Here is a 13,074-nt window from a genome sequence, read left to right as displayed (position 1 = left end):
TGGTGAGGACGAGTGGCGAGCGTGAGCGCGAGTGAGTGCGAGTAGTGAGAGCGGAGTGGCGAGTGTGAGTGCGAGGGAGTGCGAGTGGTGGGCACCAGTGGAGAGCGTGAGCGCGAGTGAGTGCAAGTAGTTAGAGCGGAGTGGCGAGCGGGAGTGTGAGTGAGAGACAGTGGTGAGGGCGGGGTGGCGAGCGTGAGTGCGAGTGAGTGCTTTGGTATAAATATATTTTTTTGAGTGAGCGTGAGTGAGTGGCATTCAGTTTTGCCGAGCTATGATTGTTGCTGGTGCCTTGCTTGCGCATCTACTGTTTCATATATGGCTGAGTCTGCTGCAACCCGCTAGGTTTTAATGGTCATCATCATCATCATCAGAGAACAAGTGCGGGCCTCCTGTGTTGCGAGGGGACAAAGCCCCTGCTCGCTCCACACACGCCTCGTGCTGCAACAGTGCCGGAACTGGCCCAGCAACTTCGGTTACAATTTGTCATTCTTCTATACATACCTCATTTAATAAACACTATTTGTAAAAAACGCCAAATATTTTTCACAAAGTATATAACAAATATACATTGATATCTATGTTCTGTGGTGCAGCCTGAACAATTCTTTCAAACAGTTGTGACAGTCTCCCGATTTGAGATGGCTGGGCAGGCTGGTACGCAAGGAGGCAATCTGTGCAATTGCGGTATGTCTTGTCTTGACGGTTCCTTACAACTGCAGGAACAATGCCTATAAAATTTGTACAACAGCTCAATTCTTCACGGCAAGTCCAGCTGCCACATAACTAACAGCACAAAGACTGCAAAATGTTAACAACTTGAAAAACAGGCAAAAGCTTGCTGGTTATTGTTCGCACGGTTCGATAACCTAGGCACCAACTCTGCAAGCTGTTTGCACCTTGCTGTGAAGATGTGAAGCAAGTTGAAGATCTATTGCACTGGGCAGTGCTGTAGGTAGTAATGAGATTGCGAAGCCTCCACTCAACTTTTACAACCAAGACTGGTAACGGGGAGCCATATTCAAAGAATGTGTTCCTTTGCATTGCACGAGATGTCACCATTGTGAGCCTCAAAATCTTAGCCAAGTGCTGAAATCGCACTTTTGCAGTTTTTTTTATGCCTGTGGCACGAACTTTAAAGCGAAGCTGTCGGCTTCTCACCGATGACACCCGCACGCAAAAATGCACTGCAGAAAAGCTAACTTTACATCAATGTGGAACGCACCGGTGAATACTGTACTGGTGCCGCCATTTGGGAGTGACCCCAGGAAATACAAAACCATGCGCAGTTCAAATGTCAGGAGCAAGGGTGTGTCCTGCAATTTGCCCTCTCCTCGCTCGCGTCCCTAGTAGCACAGAATGTTGCCCGAACATTTCCACAACGTTTCCCCTTAACGTTGCCAAAACGTGGCTAATGTCCGCTTTTTTTAACGTTAGTGCAATGTTTCCCAGAAACATTGCGTCAACATGATATTAGCATTGCTCCAACATGGGGGCAACGTTTTAAGGGTGTTGTTTTAATGTTTGGATAACGTTGCTTCTGACGTTCGTCAACGTTGCTACACTCTTGGACCAACCTTCCAGCCACGTGCGGGACACATTTGAACAACGTTATGAGACGTTTTCTGATGACATTGCAGCAACTTTTCAGCTACATTTTCGCAACGTGCATACCACATTTAAGCATATCCCTGTACCATTCGGACGTTGTGATAACATTGCTACAATCTTGCAGCAACTTTAGATCCACACTTTTAACATGAAGTTAGCATACAAAGAACGTTGCTGCAACGTTCAAGCAATGTTTTTATGAAGTTGCAATAACATTCCTACAATTTTGCGGTAACTTTCCAGCTATATTTTTCCAACGTGCGGGTAACATTTAGAAAACGTCGCTATCATGTTCAAGCTATGCTTCCTACAACGTTACCGCGACTTTAAAGATACGTTTTTTCCCCACGAGGGCCGCATCCGCGCACTGTTGATATGACGTTCAAGCAATGTTTCTCTTACGAAGCGATGATATTGCAGCAATGTACAGGTAACTTACAGTTACATGTATCTAATATACATGCAACAATAACTAGATGAAAATATTATAAGTTAACTTTTTCCTAGACAGACGATTGTTGACTGCATGATAAGCGAGCACTTCAAACCTCGTCCTCATAAACTCCTGAAAGGTATAAACTGGCATTTTAGACTGCATGTTCATACATTTGATCCCTACACTGACCAACACACACAATTAAGGCAGTCGGGCAAAATAACAAACTAAGAAATGGCGGAATTTTAAAGCAAGGAACATGCCAGCTAGCGTAAATAACAACACTGACACTCTTTAAGATGAAAGAACATGTGCGTTTTATTTTACCATTAACAATCGATCCGAATACGTATTGTGTTAAAGCAATTGAATTTCGCAAGTACGCTGTTTCAGCCGTTGTCTTCGTTTTTCTCCTCCTGGGCTTGCTTGTTCTTCTGCCTTGACAAGTCAGTTTGATGACATACTTGACGGCCATGAACCCAGTAACATGGGGTTGTTACTGCCACGCTTCTGCGAAATGAAAAAAAGCTGTAGTTTAGGAGAAGTTGCAAAGTTGTTACACCATAGACAATGTCTCACCTCTCAGAACACCAGGACTTTTGGCATACAATATGGCCTCATCAATTTTCTTGTACTGGCACTTCAAATGAGGTTTGACTGCCATTCCTGGAAAACAAACAAAATGGCATTGCTCTAACACACAGGGTGCTCAGAAGCTCACCTGCAGTTTGGATGACGCTTGCTGCCAGATGAGCTTATTCGTGTGTCAATGTTGTGGTGCTGGTAAATCATAAGGTATTTCTGAAACAAAACAGAGTGTATAGAAGTGGTTCAGAAAACTGAAGTGAAGCAAATTTTAGCTAATAGAGAAAACCTTACCTTTAGGAAGGAATATTATAGCAAAACAGGCCTCTTCACTTTTCACTTTGTCTTGCTTGTTTAACTTTTTCTAATGGCCGGCCGTGCCAACTTTATGACGCACATCGCTTGAGTTGGTTTCTCAAGCATCCCTGGAAAACAGAAAAGGACAAAATACTGAATTATATAAAATACCTTACAGCTTTCTTTCCAGGCCATTGAGTAATTAAATGAAAAGTCTTCGATCAGACAGCTTGCCAGAGAATTTTCAATTAACAAGAGAAGCCGACCAACTGATGACGACGTGGTACGTCGGCAATCATTGAAAGAGGACGATAATTACCTCAATGGCCATAAACATAAAAACGCAACGAACAAAAATGAGTAAACAGGCAAATGTAAAGAAGGGAAACATTACATGTACAACTAGATGAAATTACAACCGTGTATTTTCTTGGTTGCCTAATTTTACCTTTTGCTCTCGAAAAATGTGCTAAAAACTGGCTTGAGCTGTTTTATTTTCTTATTTTTAGTTATTTTTGATCATTTTATTTATTTATTTTTATTTGTCATTTATTTTCTTTATAGTTATAAGCATCCGACGTAGACCAGCCTTTCACATGGAAAATATGTGAATACTACAAAGACGTCAGGCGTTGTTTTACATCGTAAGATGGTTCGCATATGCAACGCTGAATTGTGTTCCGTTACAGCATGCCGCCGAAACTCGCGTGAAATTAAACATAACAAAGTTATATTTATTAGTTGTATTTTTCGCGTTCGTGAGCAGCTGCGGCGAGAAGTAAATTAAAAGCCAATCGTACATATCAAGGTTCTTGCAGAACATATATACACTCGATTTCAGCATCATAACAAAAAATCTACTACTGAGCGCCCACCTGATTTCTCATTATACTCTTTCCATAAAATTTAAGTGAATACGTGTTCCCCTTTTACAACCGTACGCATTCACAAAAGCAAGGATATGCTTAGAAGTTAGAAACGGGAGGGCAATCTTGTTCCCGCTCTTTTACGAAGTAAACAGCATTCGAAAGAACGAGGCGAGCTCAGAAAATCGAGCGCTTACCTTCACTGGTCGGTTGCTATGAACTTTCCGGCCCGCAAATATTCGCCGTAACATGCGGCCACACAACAATATTTCGTATGACATGGTTCCTTCTGCATTCCGTTTGATTGTCACTATGGCTGCTCCTTTCTGAAAAAAGCGCGCGCATTTCGTCTACTCTTCCCAACCCACCGCCGGCTGCCAGTCGCAAAGGAGCATGAGGGGAGCACCCCTCTGCGAGGGGCGCGCACGTGTGCGCGTGTGAGAGGAGGGTAGGACGCTGGCCAAGGACGAAAGCCTTTTCTTTCGGTCTTTTTTTTTTTTTTTTCGGCCATCCCCACCTTCGCGCTCGGCTGCTGAAACTTCCTTCGCGACACACAGAAGGGACGGGACGGGACGGAGCGTCGACGAAAACAAAAAATAAGGCATGCAGGAAGAAAGGAATGCGCGAGACAGCGTGCCTGATTCCCAGCTGAAGTCTCGGAAAAAGGCGGGGTTCCGAGAACGCCTGGCGCCCTGCTGTATTTCGTTTCGCGCCAAGCAGAACGCGACAAGTGTTCGATGCATTGGAACCTCTTACGAATAAAAATTACACCAGGAAAAATCTGAAGATAGTGTGTGCAATGCTATTGGAAGGGAACAAGAGCAAAAATTTTCAGGTTACTTGGAAGGTTCGTTTGTATAATGAGAAAAGATCCTTGAAATAGGCCAATGAGCTTTCGTACAGGCAGTATCTCCTGGAAAATGGGTGTCACACCAGGGTTAGGTCTTTGTTTTGTTTTATTGTTTCATATATGTTACAATATCATGGTGCTCTGACTTTGGCGCTCGAGGTAGGTGAAATGTCTATGGGGAAGTTGAAATATAAAACAGCCCACTACATGTTGTCTATTTCAAACAAAGGTGCAAGGTGTGGACTAGTTGGAACGTTCGCTGATCAGAGGGGCTATAACAGTGACTAAATGTCACAAGAAGGGGGCAATTTAAAGTACATGAACTTTGGGCTTTAATCTATTTCATAAATCAACCGTAATTACTGCGGCAATGTATATATGAAGGGAAAACACACGATTGTAATTAGCTGGCGACATGTATACGGCTCGCACACCCATATGATGCACAGAAATTTATATAGCTTGCATATAAAATTTCTCCAGTAAATTAATTTTTTCGAGCAATTATGAGGATCCAGCAACAAGGCAATGTTTGAGCCTTCTATCTAGATTATTTTTGTTTAAGGATATACAGGCGGCAACATAAAACAACCCGGCCATGCATGCTTTAAAGGGGCCATAAATAGGCTTCCGAAGGTCGCCACTGTAATCGCGCAATCGCTAGAATACCCATTCACGGCAACATTTACCAAATATTACACCTATTACACCTAACGAACAAAAACATGAAGCAAAAATTTGGTGTCAGTACTCCTTTAAGAGAGAAAGTTAACAGTGCGAGTCGCTTGTGAAAACTTAGCAAAATGGAACTGGAAATTTTTCTTGTCGATGCACGATTACCTTTTTATAATGCAACCGTTTACTACCAAAGGAAGGCGCGCAATGTTTTAACAATAGGAAAGGAAAGTTGGGAAGTCATTTCTGGATGCTGTTTTCAGGGAGTTATGAAAGAAATGTGCGCGAACTTCTTAAAGATACGGCCAACACCTCGAATGAAAAACACGGCGTATACCCGATCACTTTGTCTTTCCATATGGTGCACGTTTCCCAAAAGAACACATCTCCATTGTAAAGAGGCCGCGTTAAATTTCGGTATGATGTCATGGTGAAGTGAGCGGCTATGGAACGTAAAGGAAGCCAAGTCGGAGTAGATACCATTTGACGATGGCATAAAAAGCTATTTTCTTGTTGAAATTCCAGTTTGTTTATTTATTCAGCAAATAATGATTGCAAAATAACACACGGCAATGAAACCCAAGTTCTCATTCGTGCCTCACGACGTCGAAATGCTGCGCCGTCCGTTTTACGCGCGCGTTGGGTTAATTAGCAGGCGCTGTGCATTTGGTCAGTTTCCTGGATATATGCGGCATGCACATGGACAAAAACGCACCCGAGTGGCATTTGTAAAAGACTCACGAAAACAGCCCGATAGTTGGCCATACGTGACAACGCACAGTTGAGGGTGAAAGCTGCGCGGCTTTATCGGTGCTCAGCAGTTGTATTTTGCTCTTTAAGTTTAATGATGTGTTAAAATCGCCCTAAAATATCTGATCTGACTGATTATAAGGTTTCATGCGCCAACGCTACACAGGCGATGAGGCGCACCGTAGTAGAGGGCTCCTGATTAATTTTGACTACCTGGGGATCTAATTAACGTGCAGCGAAATCCCGAACACACGGGCATTTCCGCTTCTCGCCTCCACACACACACACACACACACACACACACACACACAAAGCGGCTGCCGCGGCCTGCAATCGAGCCCGCGTCCTCGGGCTCAATCCTTGGACTCAGCGCTAGCACAACAGCCACTGTGGTGGGTTTCTAGAATAACTAAATCACACTATAAGATGAGACAATCGGTATACCAATTGCATGAGCGACACGACCTGCAGGGGCTGGTGCGAACCGTTGAGCGCACGGATGTTCCAATAAGAGCGCATTCGCAAAATGGAAAAGTTGGTTTCGTACATCAGTGAAATTCTGCTTAAAGGGGCACTGACACAAAAATTTAGCATCTTGTTTTTTTCGTTGCGATAAGTAGCTAGTGACCTACTTATAACCTGTAGAAACCTCATTTGTTTCAGCGTGCGACGGTTGTTTAATGAGAGGGATTTTAAATGCGGCCAGTCGCAGTTTCGGTTTCAGCGAGTGCCGCGAAACGATGGATTTTGTGTGAACAAAGCTGACCACGTGACCGTCGGAGGGATATCACAGAGCAGAGCCGCCGTAGCACTGTCGAATCCGCATCGACGGCAGTTTCTGCGAATGCCCCCACGTACTGATCTCGTGAGGCGCTTAATTAAAAAGCGACCGTGGATGTGACGCAGGCGCTGCGAGTGCAAATGCTACCGCGGCTAAAGAACGACGCGCGACGCTCGAGGCGGTGGGTGGCAAGACGCGCGCTGGGAGCAGCCGGCCGGTCTGCCTACAGGTCCGCCTACAGATGTGTTCGGCTCAGCACTGCGGCGGATATTCGAGTGCCGCTCTCGTAAGCGGTGCAGATGACAATTTTTAATGCAACCCGCCATCGCATCATTAACTCCTTTCTCACGTAAGCCACCATGGTCGGGACTTGGGGACAATTTCGTGCAGCGGTAACAAGCTATCACTCGAGCTACCTGCGCCGGCCTGGGCCACTTCGCGGCCGTGGCCGCCGCCTGCACAGCGACCGTGCGGCTAGCTCAGTGGGCTTTTCGTGCCTCCGGCGCGTTTTCGCATCCAATGGTAATAAACAGTAATAGAAACAGAGTGCCTGGAATCGCTGTAGAACTTTGGTCGCGGCCAGCTGCCCGATTAGCTGACGAAATCATGGCGCCTCCGCCGCCAACGATCGGGTCGTTCGTTCTCGAGAGCAGAAGCTCCGCCCTCCGGCCCTCCGATTGGAGCGGCGAGCCGGGCGAGCCCTCGTAAAACGCCGGTAGTGCGGAAGCGGCAAACACAAACTCGTGACGTGTTTGGATGTTGTTTATTTACAATTGCGCGTGGTCCTCTGCTGGCTGCTCGGTTGCGTTTCGCACACTTCAAAACTGATTTTAAATATGTTCTAGGCTGTATTCGCCGCTGATATTTTGCAGATGATGTATATGTGTTCCCACCAATCTATCTCCGACGTTATCTCGCCTTCAAAATTTTGTGTCAGTGCCCCTTTAAAACACGTGATTATTTGGGTGTCATTTACACGGATCTAAGTTGATTTACAATGCAGGTATTGATTTTTCAGAGCGTGACTGTCGTGCCTAGTTGATTGGCTTTTTACTAGGTGTGGCACAGCGACGCTTCATTGCACACGTTCACAAATTTCGCGGGGACTGGACTTCACGGAAACGCGTCCATAGCCAACAAAAGCGGCCGCTTAGAGTTATTGTAAGTCCAATCTGTCCTCAAGAAACTCATGTGTCAGATGCACGCCGCCAAGAAATTTTTGCGTGTATACGTCGTATGCGTATATACCTTTAAGAAAAGTGAATGAAAAAAAACGGGTATAGAAATAAGGTGCTTCGTTGTTGAGTCATATCTTCAAATTATTGTGGGCACCTCACCGTAAAAAAGTAAAAATTTGTTCATCAACTCCATAAGAAAAGTGCGACTAGCACGACGAGTATAGAAAAGTCATGATTGCTTTTGAAAGTGACTGTTTTTGAGCGATATTACGAAGGCTGAAGTTCAAATGGGACATATAAATGGAGCAGGGATAAGCAACAAGTAGGGGGCGAGGGGGAACACACACTTAAGTTATTGCATGTTTACTGATGACAACAAATAACGCGCTGCAAAGATTGGCTTAAACTGAGCTTGCTATTCCGTAAAACTAAGAGGAAACATGTAGAATACAGATACAGTAATCCCTCGTTATAGCGAAGTCAGCAAGACGGCGAAAAATTTCGTTATTAAGCGGTATATTGATATAAGCAACCACTCGAGAAAAGCTAAACCAGTTTAGCTTATTATACGCCACAGCTGCGAGGAATCAAACCATAATGTATTCACTGAAGCAAAACGTTATTCAGAATAAGCTGTGGTGGCTGTTTCATGTTCTTGCCGGGCGAGAGCAACCCCTGCTACAATTTGACCATTTGACCAAGCAATGCAGGAGGCTATGGTCGCCGCCCACAAAAATTGGCAGCGGCAACGAGAGTTTTGCCCTGAAAAGCGCCGCAGATGCCGTGGCTCGAGACGGAGGTTGTTTGTTGAGCTCAAAAAATAAATAAATAGTAATAATAAAAAGATTAACCGCTAATTGGGCGTACAAAGCACAATCATGAAAACTGATCGGTTTCGCATTAGGGGCATTGCATGATCACTGGGAATTGTTTTCCCGAGTTGTGCAGCCGTGAAGTTTGCAACACAAGAGTTCTTCGGCGCCTCGTTGTCGGCGACACTGCCAATTCTACGGTTCGATTGCCAGTGTTCGCGCACCGTCGTGTCCACGCCCTTGACCCATGTGTTGCGACGAAGTTCAATGACCCTACCACGCATTTGGACCGTTTGCCCAAAATGGGGATCACCCGAATCGAGCATGACCGGCTCGAGAAAACCGCCGGCGAAGTACCAGCTTGTGTTGACCTGCCATGTTGACAGCCTGACTCGCCACTGGGTCACCGCGGCACGGCGACGCCTCCGCTCGCCACATAACCCACACCCGCCATGTTGGAATTAGCTCTTCTGGCGCTTCGAGTAATGCGGCCTAAAATGCATCCGTTTGGGTTGGGACCAGAATAAATTTCGAATGAAGCGATATTTCGAATAAAGCGATTTTGTTATAACGAGTGACGACTGTATTTATATTTATTGGACGTAGTTTTTCGATGATTATAATAATTACGCCTGCGTGACTAATAATGGAAGTTCGATTTCTTACACGTGGAGGAAATCGCCGCGGGCCCATGTGCAACACAAAGAAATGCCACTGCCAACACGATCATTGCGGGGGAATTTGCGGATGACGCGAGCTCACGCACGACACTGATAACTTAGTGAGGCTAGAAAGTATTGGCTATGATCGGGAATCTGCCTGCCTGACCTGTTAAAATTCTGTTCTCCAACGTAAACGAAGCCTGTTAGTGTATTTTTTTAGCTTTACAAAATGATACAGCAATAAATGAGTGTTTTTGTAAGTTTTTCCTGAACAAAAAAATATTTTGTTCGCGCTCAACCTTCAATCGAAGGTGCCATATTTGTGGTATATTTTCATTAACACCAAGAACGGCGATGAGATTTACCGCTTACTAAAAAATGAAATAAAAACGAATTTCATTCATGGAACAGCCGGCGGCCATCTTGAAAAATATGACCGTCTTAGAACGGTGCAGCACCTGGCTTGTAACGCACGATGCGCGGAATGGCGGTATTATTTTATTCGAGGCTGCATCCACTCTAAGATAATATTGTGTGATCATCCAACAAATGAGGGACTAAAATAAACGGATCTGCCGCCGAGTTTGGCTACGCCATCCGTCGGACCGGCACCACGCGTTTCTTTCGTTTTGAGAAACGTTCAAACGTTCACGGTTCCTTTTAGATTTCATGGGGGAAGCTACACGCTCAGCGTGACACTTCTCCAAATGCATTTCTGCAGTTTTTCGAGAGAAATGATCACACATCGATGTAGGGTTTTTGCGGTCTGCCTCTGAACCCAGCAAACCACGAAAGTCCATAGGATATCCACAAATGGTCACAATATCCAATGTCATTTCAGGACATTCATGTGATGTCCATACAATATGTTTCACCCAAGATCATCTGCTTGTGGACATCCATGCGATATCACTGCAAGTGTGTTATAACATCATTACGCGATATCACTAGGACGTCCACAAATTTACATTTTTCCTTACACTGAGAATTCGCATTCATAGCGTGGTGTACATATAGGGGCCCCAGCCACACAAAGTGTGTCTTAGTTCAAATCTCCCCTCATCCCCGTCTTTCCAGCTCCAAAATATTTTCTGGCCTGTTTGTAACTCATATTTTAAATGAAGAGCGGGTAGTTATTTGATTTGGAATTTGAGCGAAATCTGGTTTGCCTTTATGTTTGATTCGCGAATTGGATTCTATATTTTAGGCTGCTTGACTTATGTGGATGAAGAACAAGTGGGACTGTTGATTTTCTCATTCAGTTGTAGGTGAGCACTGGTACGGAGGCTGCAGTACGGAGCCAGTTACGGAGCCTGCTGAGTAGGCAGGATTCTTGTCACCCAAATTTGATGCTTGGGATGCGAGCGGGTGCATTGCATGATGCAACCCACGCGTATGGGTATTGCTTGTTTGGTTCTTGCGCGATGGAGTGGCGGGCCTCGTCCAGTCTTGTAACGTCGGGGGAGATGAGGGTGACGGCCGAGTAATTTTGCAGCGTTTTACTGCATCGTGAATAGCCTCGTGGCGTAAGTGGTCGAAGGCTTTGCGAATGTTCAAAAGGACGACAAAGGCCACGGTTTTTGGTAGCCTTCGCGTTTTCTAGTGCAGAGACAAGGTCGGCAATTGAATCCAATGGCACTGCGCTGGCGAGGAAAACCCGTCTGCGGCCCAGGGTTCAAGTTGCAGATTCGTGCATACTTGTAATTCGAGGCGTGCGAGCGCCATGGATTCGAGAATTTTGGAGGCAACGCTCGTGAATGAAATAGGACGAAAAGAGGAGAAAAGTTTGGGAGATTTGTTCTTTTTTAGGATGGGAGGGACAAGTTGGAGGCCAAATTGAGCAGGGAGGGTGCCGGAAGACAAGTGGAAGTTGCAAAGTCAAGAAGGCGCGAGTGCTGCCTCTCGGCTACGGGCGCACTTTTCCTTTTTGCATTTTGAATGACCCGCACGAGCTCGGCCGCCATGAAAGGAGCTTCAAAAGCCGTGCTCACGGCGAAGGAGGGAGCCGGCGCGGGGGCGTCAGATTCTTCGTTTTGGGCTGCGGCAGGGTTTGCGCGAGAAGAGAAAGCTCGGCCACGTTTTTTCCCCTTGCGATGGAGCGGGCGAGGAGGGAGGGGGGGAGGTTGTATGTCGGGGCAGGTCGGGGTCGCGGAGATGGCGCGAAGCAAGTGCCGTGCAAGGAGGAAAGAATACTTTTCTTTCCTGCATGGGTGAGGCCCTCGTCCTGCAGTAGACAGGCTGACGATGGGGATTTCATATATGTGCGTGCGTGTGCGTGTAAGTGCCGTATTATATGCAGCTAAAGTACAGTAATTAAAGTACACGAGGCGATGGTACAGTGAACCAACATTTTCTAAACCAACCTAATCTAAAAACGTTGCAGTGAACTGTGGCTAAGACGTCCATTGGGCATAACCATTTGAACTTTTATAGGCGACTTAATTTCTCCAAAACTTGGGTTAGTGTGGTGTTTCACATAATAAATAAATGGAAAGCTGCTATACATTCAACATTCCTCAATATTGCGGCAACCTAGATAAACATGTACACAGACAATGTTAATTTGAAGGTTTTTCGTGAGCATTGCTAAATATGTAGAAACTGTACGTACGCGTTGATCACTTTTAACCACACTCCCGAAATTAACGTATCCTGTAACTATATCGCAAACATTCAAGTGTGCTGTACGGGATCATTTGAATTTTTAGGCAGCTTATGTAACTCCACGTGAAATCGTTTATCATCATAAATATGACATTTGCCAACATTCGGCAACATTGCTGCAACGCGAAAAAAGCGTGTAAATGGCAGTTTCTCATGCGTTGTTTTTAAACGTTACATGAATGTATCCAACGTTGGCCCACATTTGGCAACATTGCTGCAACGCAAGAAAATGTGCATGTGGGCAACATTGCCTATGCGTTAAACGTTGCGTGAATGTTGTTGGATGCGTCCAACACTGATTTTACGTTGGCCCACATTTGGTAACATTGCTGGAACGTGAAAAAACGTGCATACGGGCAACGTTGCCCATCCGTTGTTTGTAAACGTTGCATGAATGTTTTTGAATGGGTCCAACGTTGGCCCACATTTGGCAACATTGCTGAAACGTGAAAAAATGTGCATACGGGCAACGTTGCGCATCCGTTGTTTGTAAACGTTGCGTGCATGTTGTTGAATGTCTCCAAAGTTGGCCCACATTTGGCAACATTGCTGTAACGTGAAAAAACGTGCATACGGGCAACATTGCCTATACGTTGTTTGTAAACGTTGCGTGCATGTTGTTGAATGTCTCCAACGTTGGCCCACATTTGGCAACATTGCTGCAACGTGAAAAATGTGCATACGGGCAACGTTGCCTATACGTTGTTTGTAAACGTTGCGGGAATGTTGCTGAATGTGTCCAATGTTGGCCCACATTCGGCAACATTGTCACCACGTTGTGTAACGTTGCCTAACGTTACACAACATTGGCAACACGGCAGAAACGTTGCGGCAACAATTTGTGCTACTAGGGGTGCTTGCCTTGAAGCCATGCCACAGGAGCGCTGAAAACAACCGTCAGCAATGCGGC

The 13,074-nt window shown here is 45.4% G+C and overlaps 1 long non-coding RNA gene across 2 annotated transcripts; it reads right to left on the bottom strand.

Moving 5' to 3' along the window:
• Positions 1-2,337: 2,337 nt before the first annotated feature.
• LOC144138243 (uncharacterized) lies at positions 2,338-4,155 on the bottom strand. Of its 2 annotated transcripts, XR_013315848.1 has the most exons (5): positions 3,990-4,155; positions 2,924-3,054; positions 2,766-2,845; positions 2,624-2,710; positions 2,338-2,554 (listed from the first exon to the last, which is right to left on the bottom strand). It is a non-coding gene; the product is annotated as an uncharacterized LOC144138243 (long non-coding RNA). The 2 variants fall into 2 exon arrangements; XR_013315847.1 differs by having other exon boundaries at positions 2,624-2,845; positions 3,990-4,149.
• Between the last annotated feature and the right edge of the window lie 8,919 nt (positions 4,156-13,074).

Source organism: Haemaphysalis longicornis, unplaced genomic scaffold (assembly GCF_048455015.1).
Source record: "Haemaphysalis longicornis isolate Haplotype H1 unplaced genomic scaffold, Haemaphysalis longicornis Haplotype H1 scaffold_5, whole genome shotgun sequence".
NCBI lineage: Eukaryota > Metazoa > Arthropoda > Arachnida > Ixodida > Ixodidae > Haemaphysalis > Haemaphysalis longicornis.
This window is presented reverse-complemented; position numbering and strand designations above follow the sequence as displayed.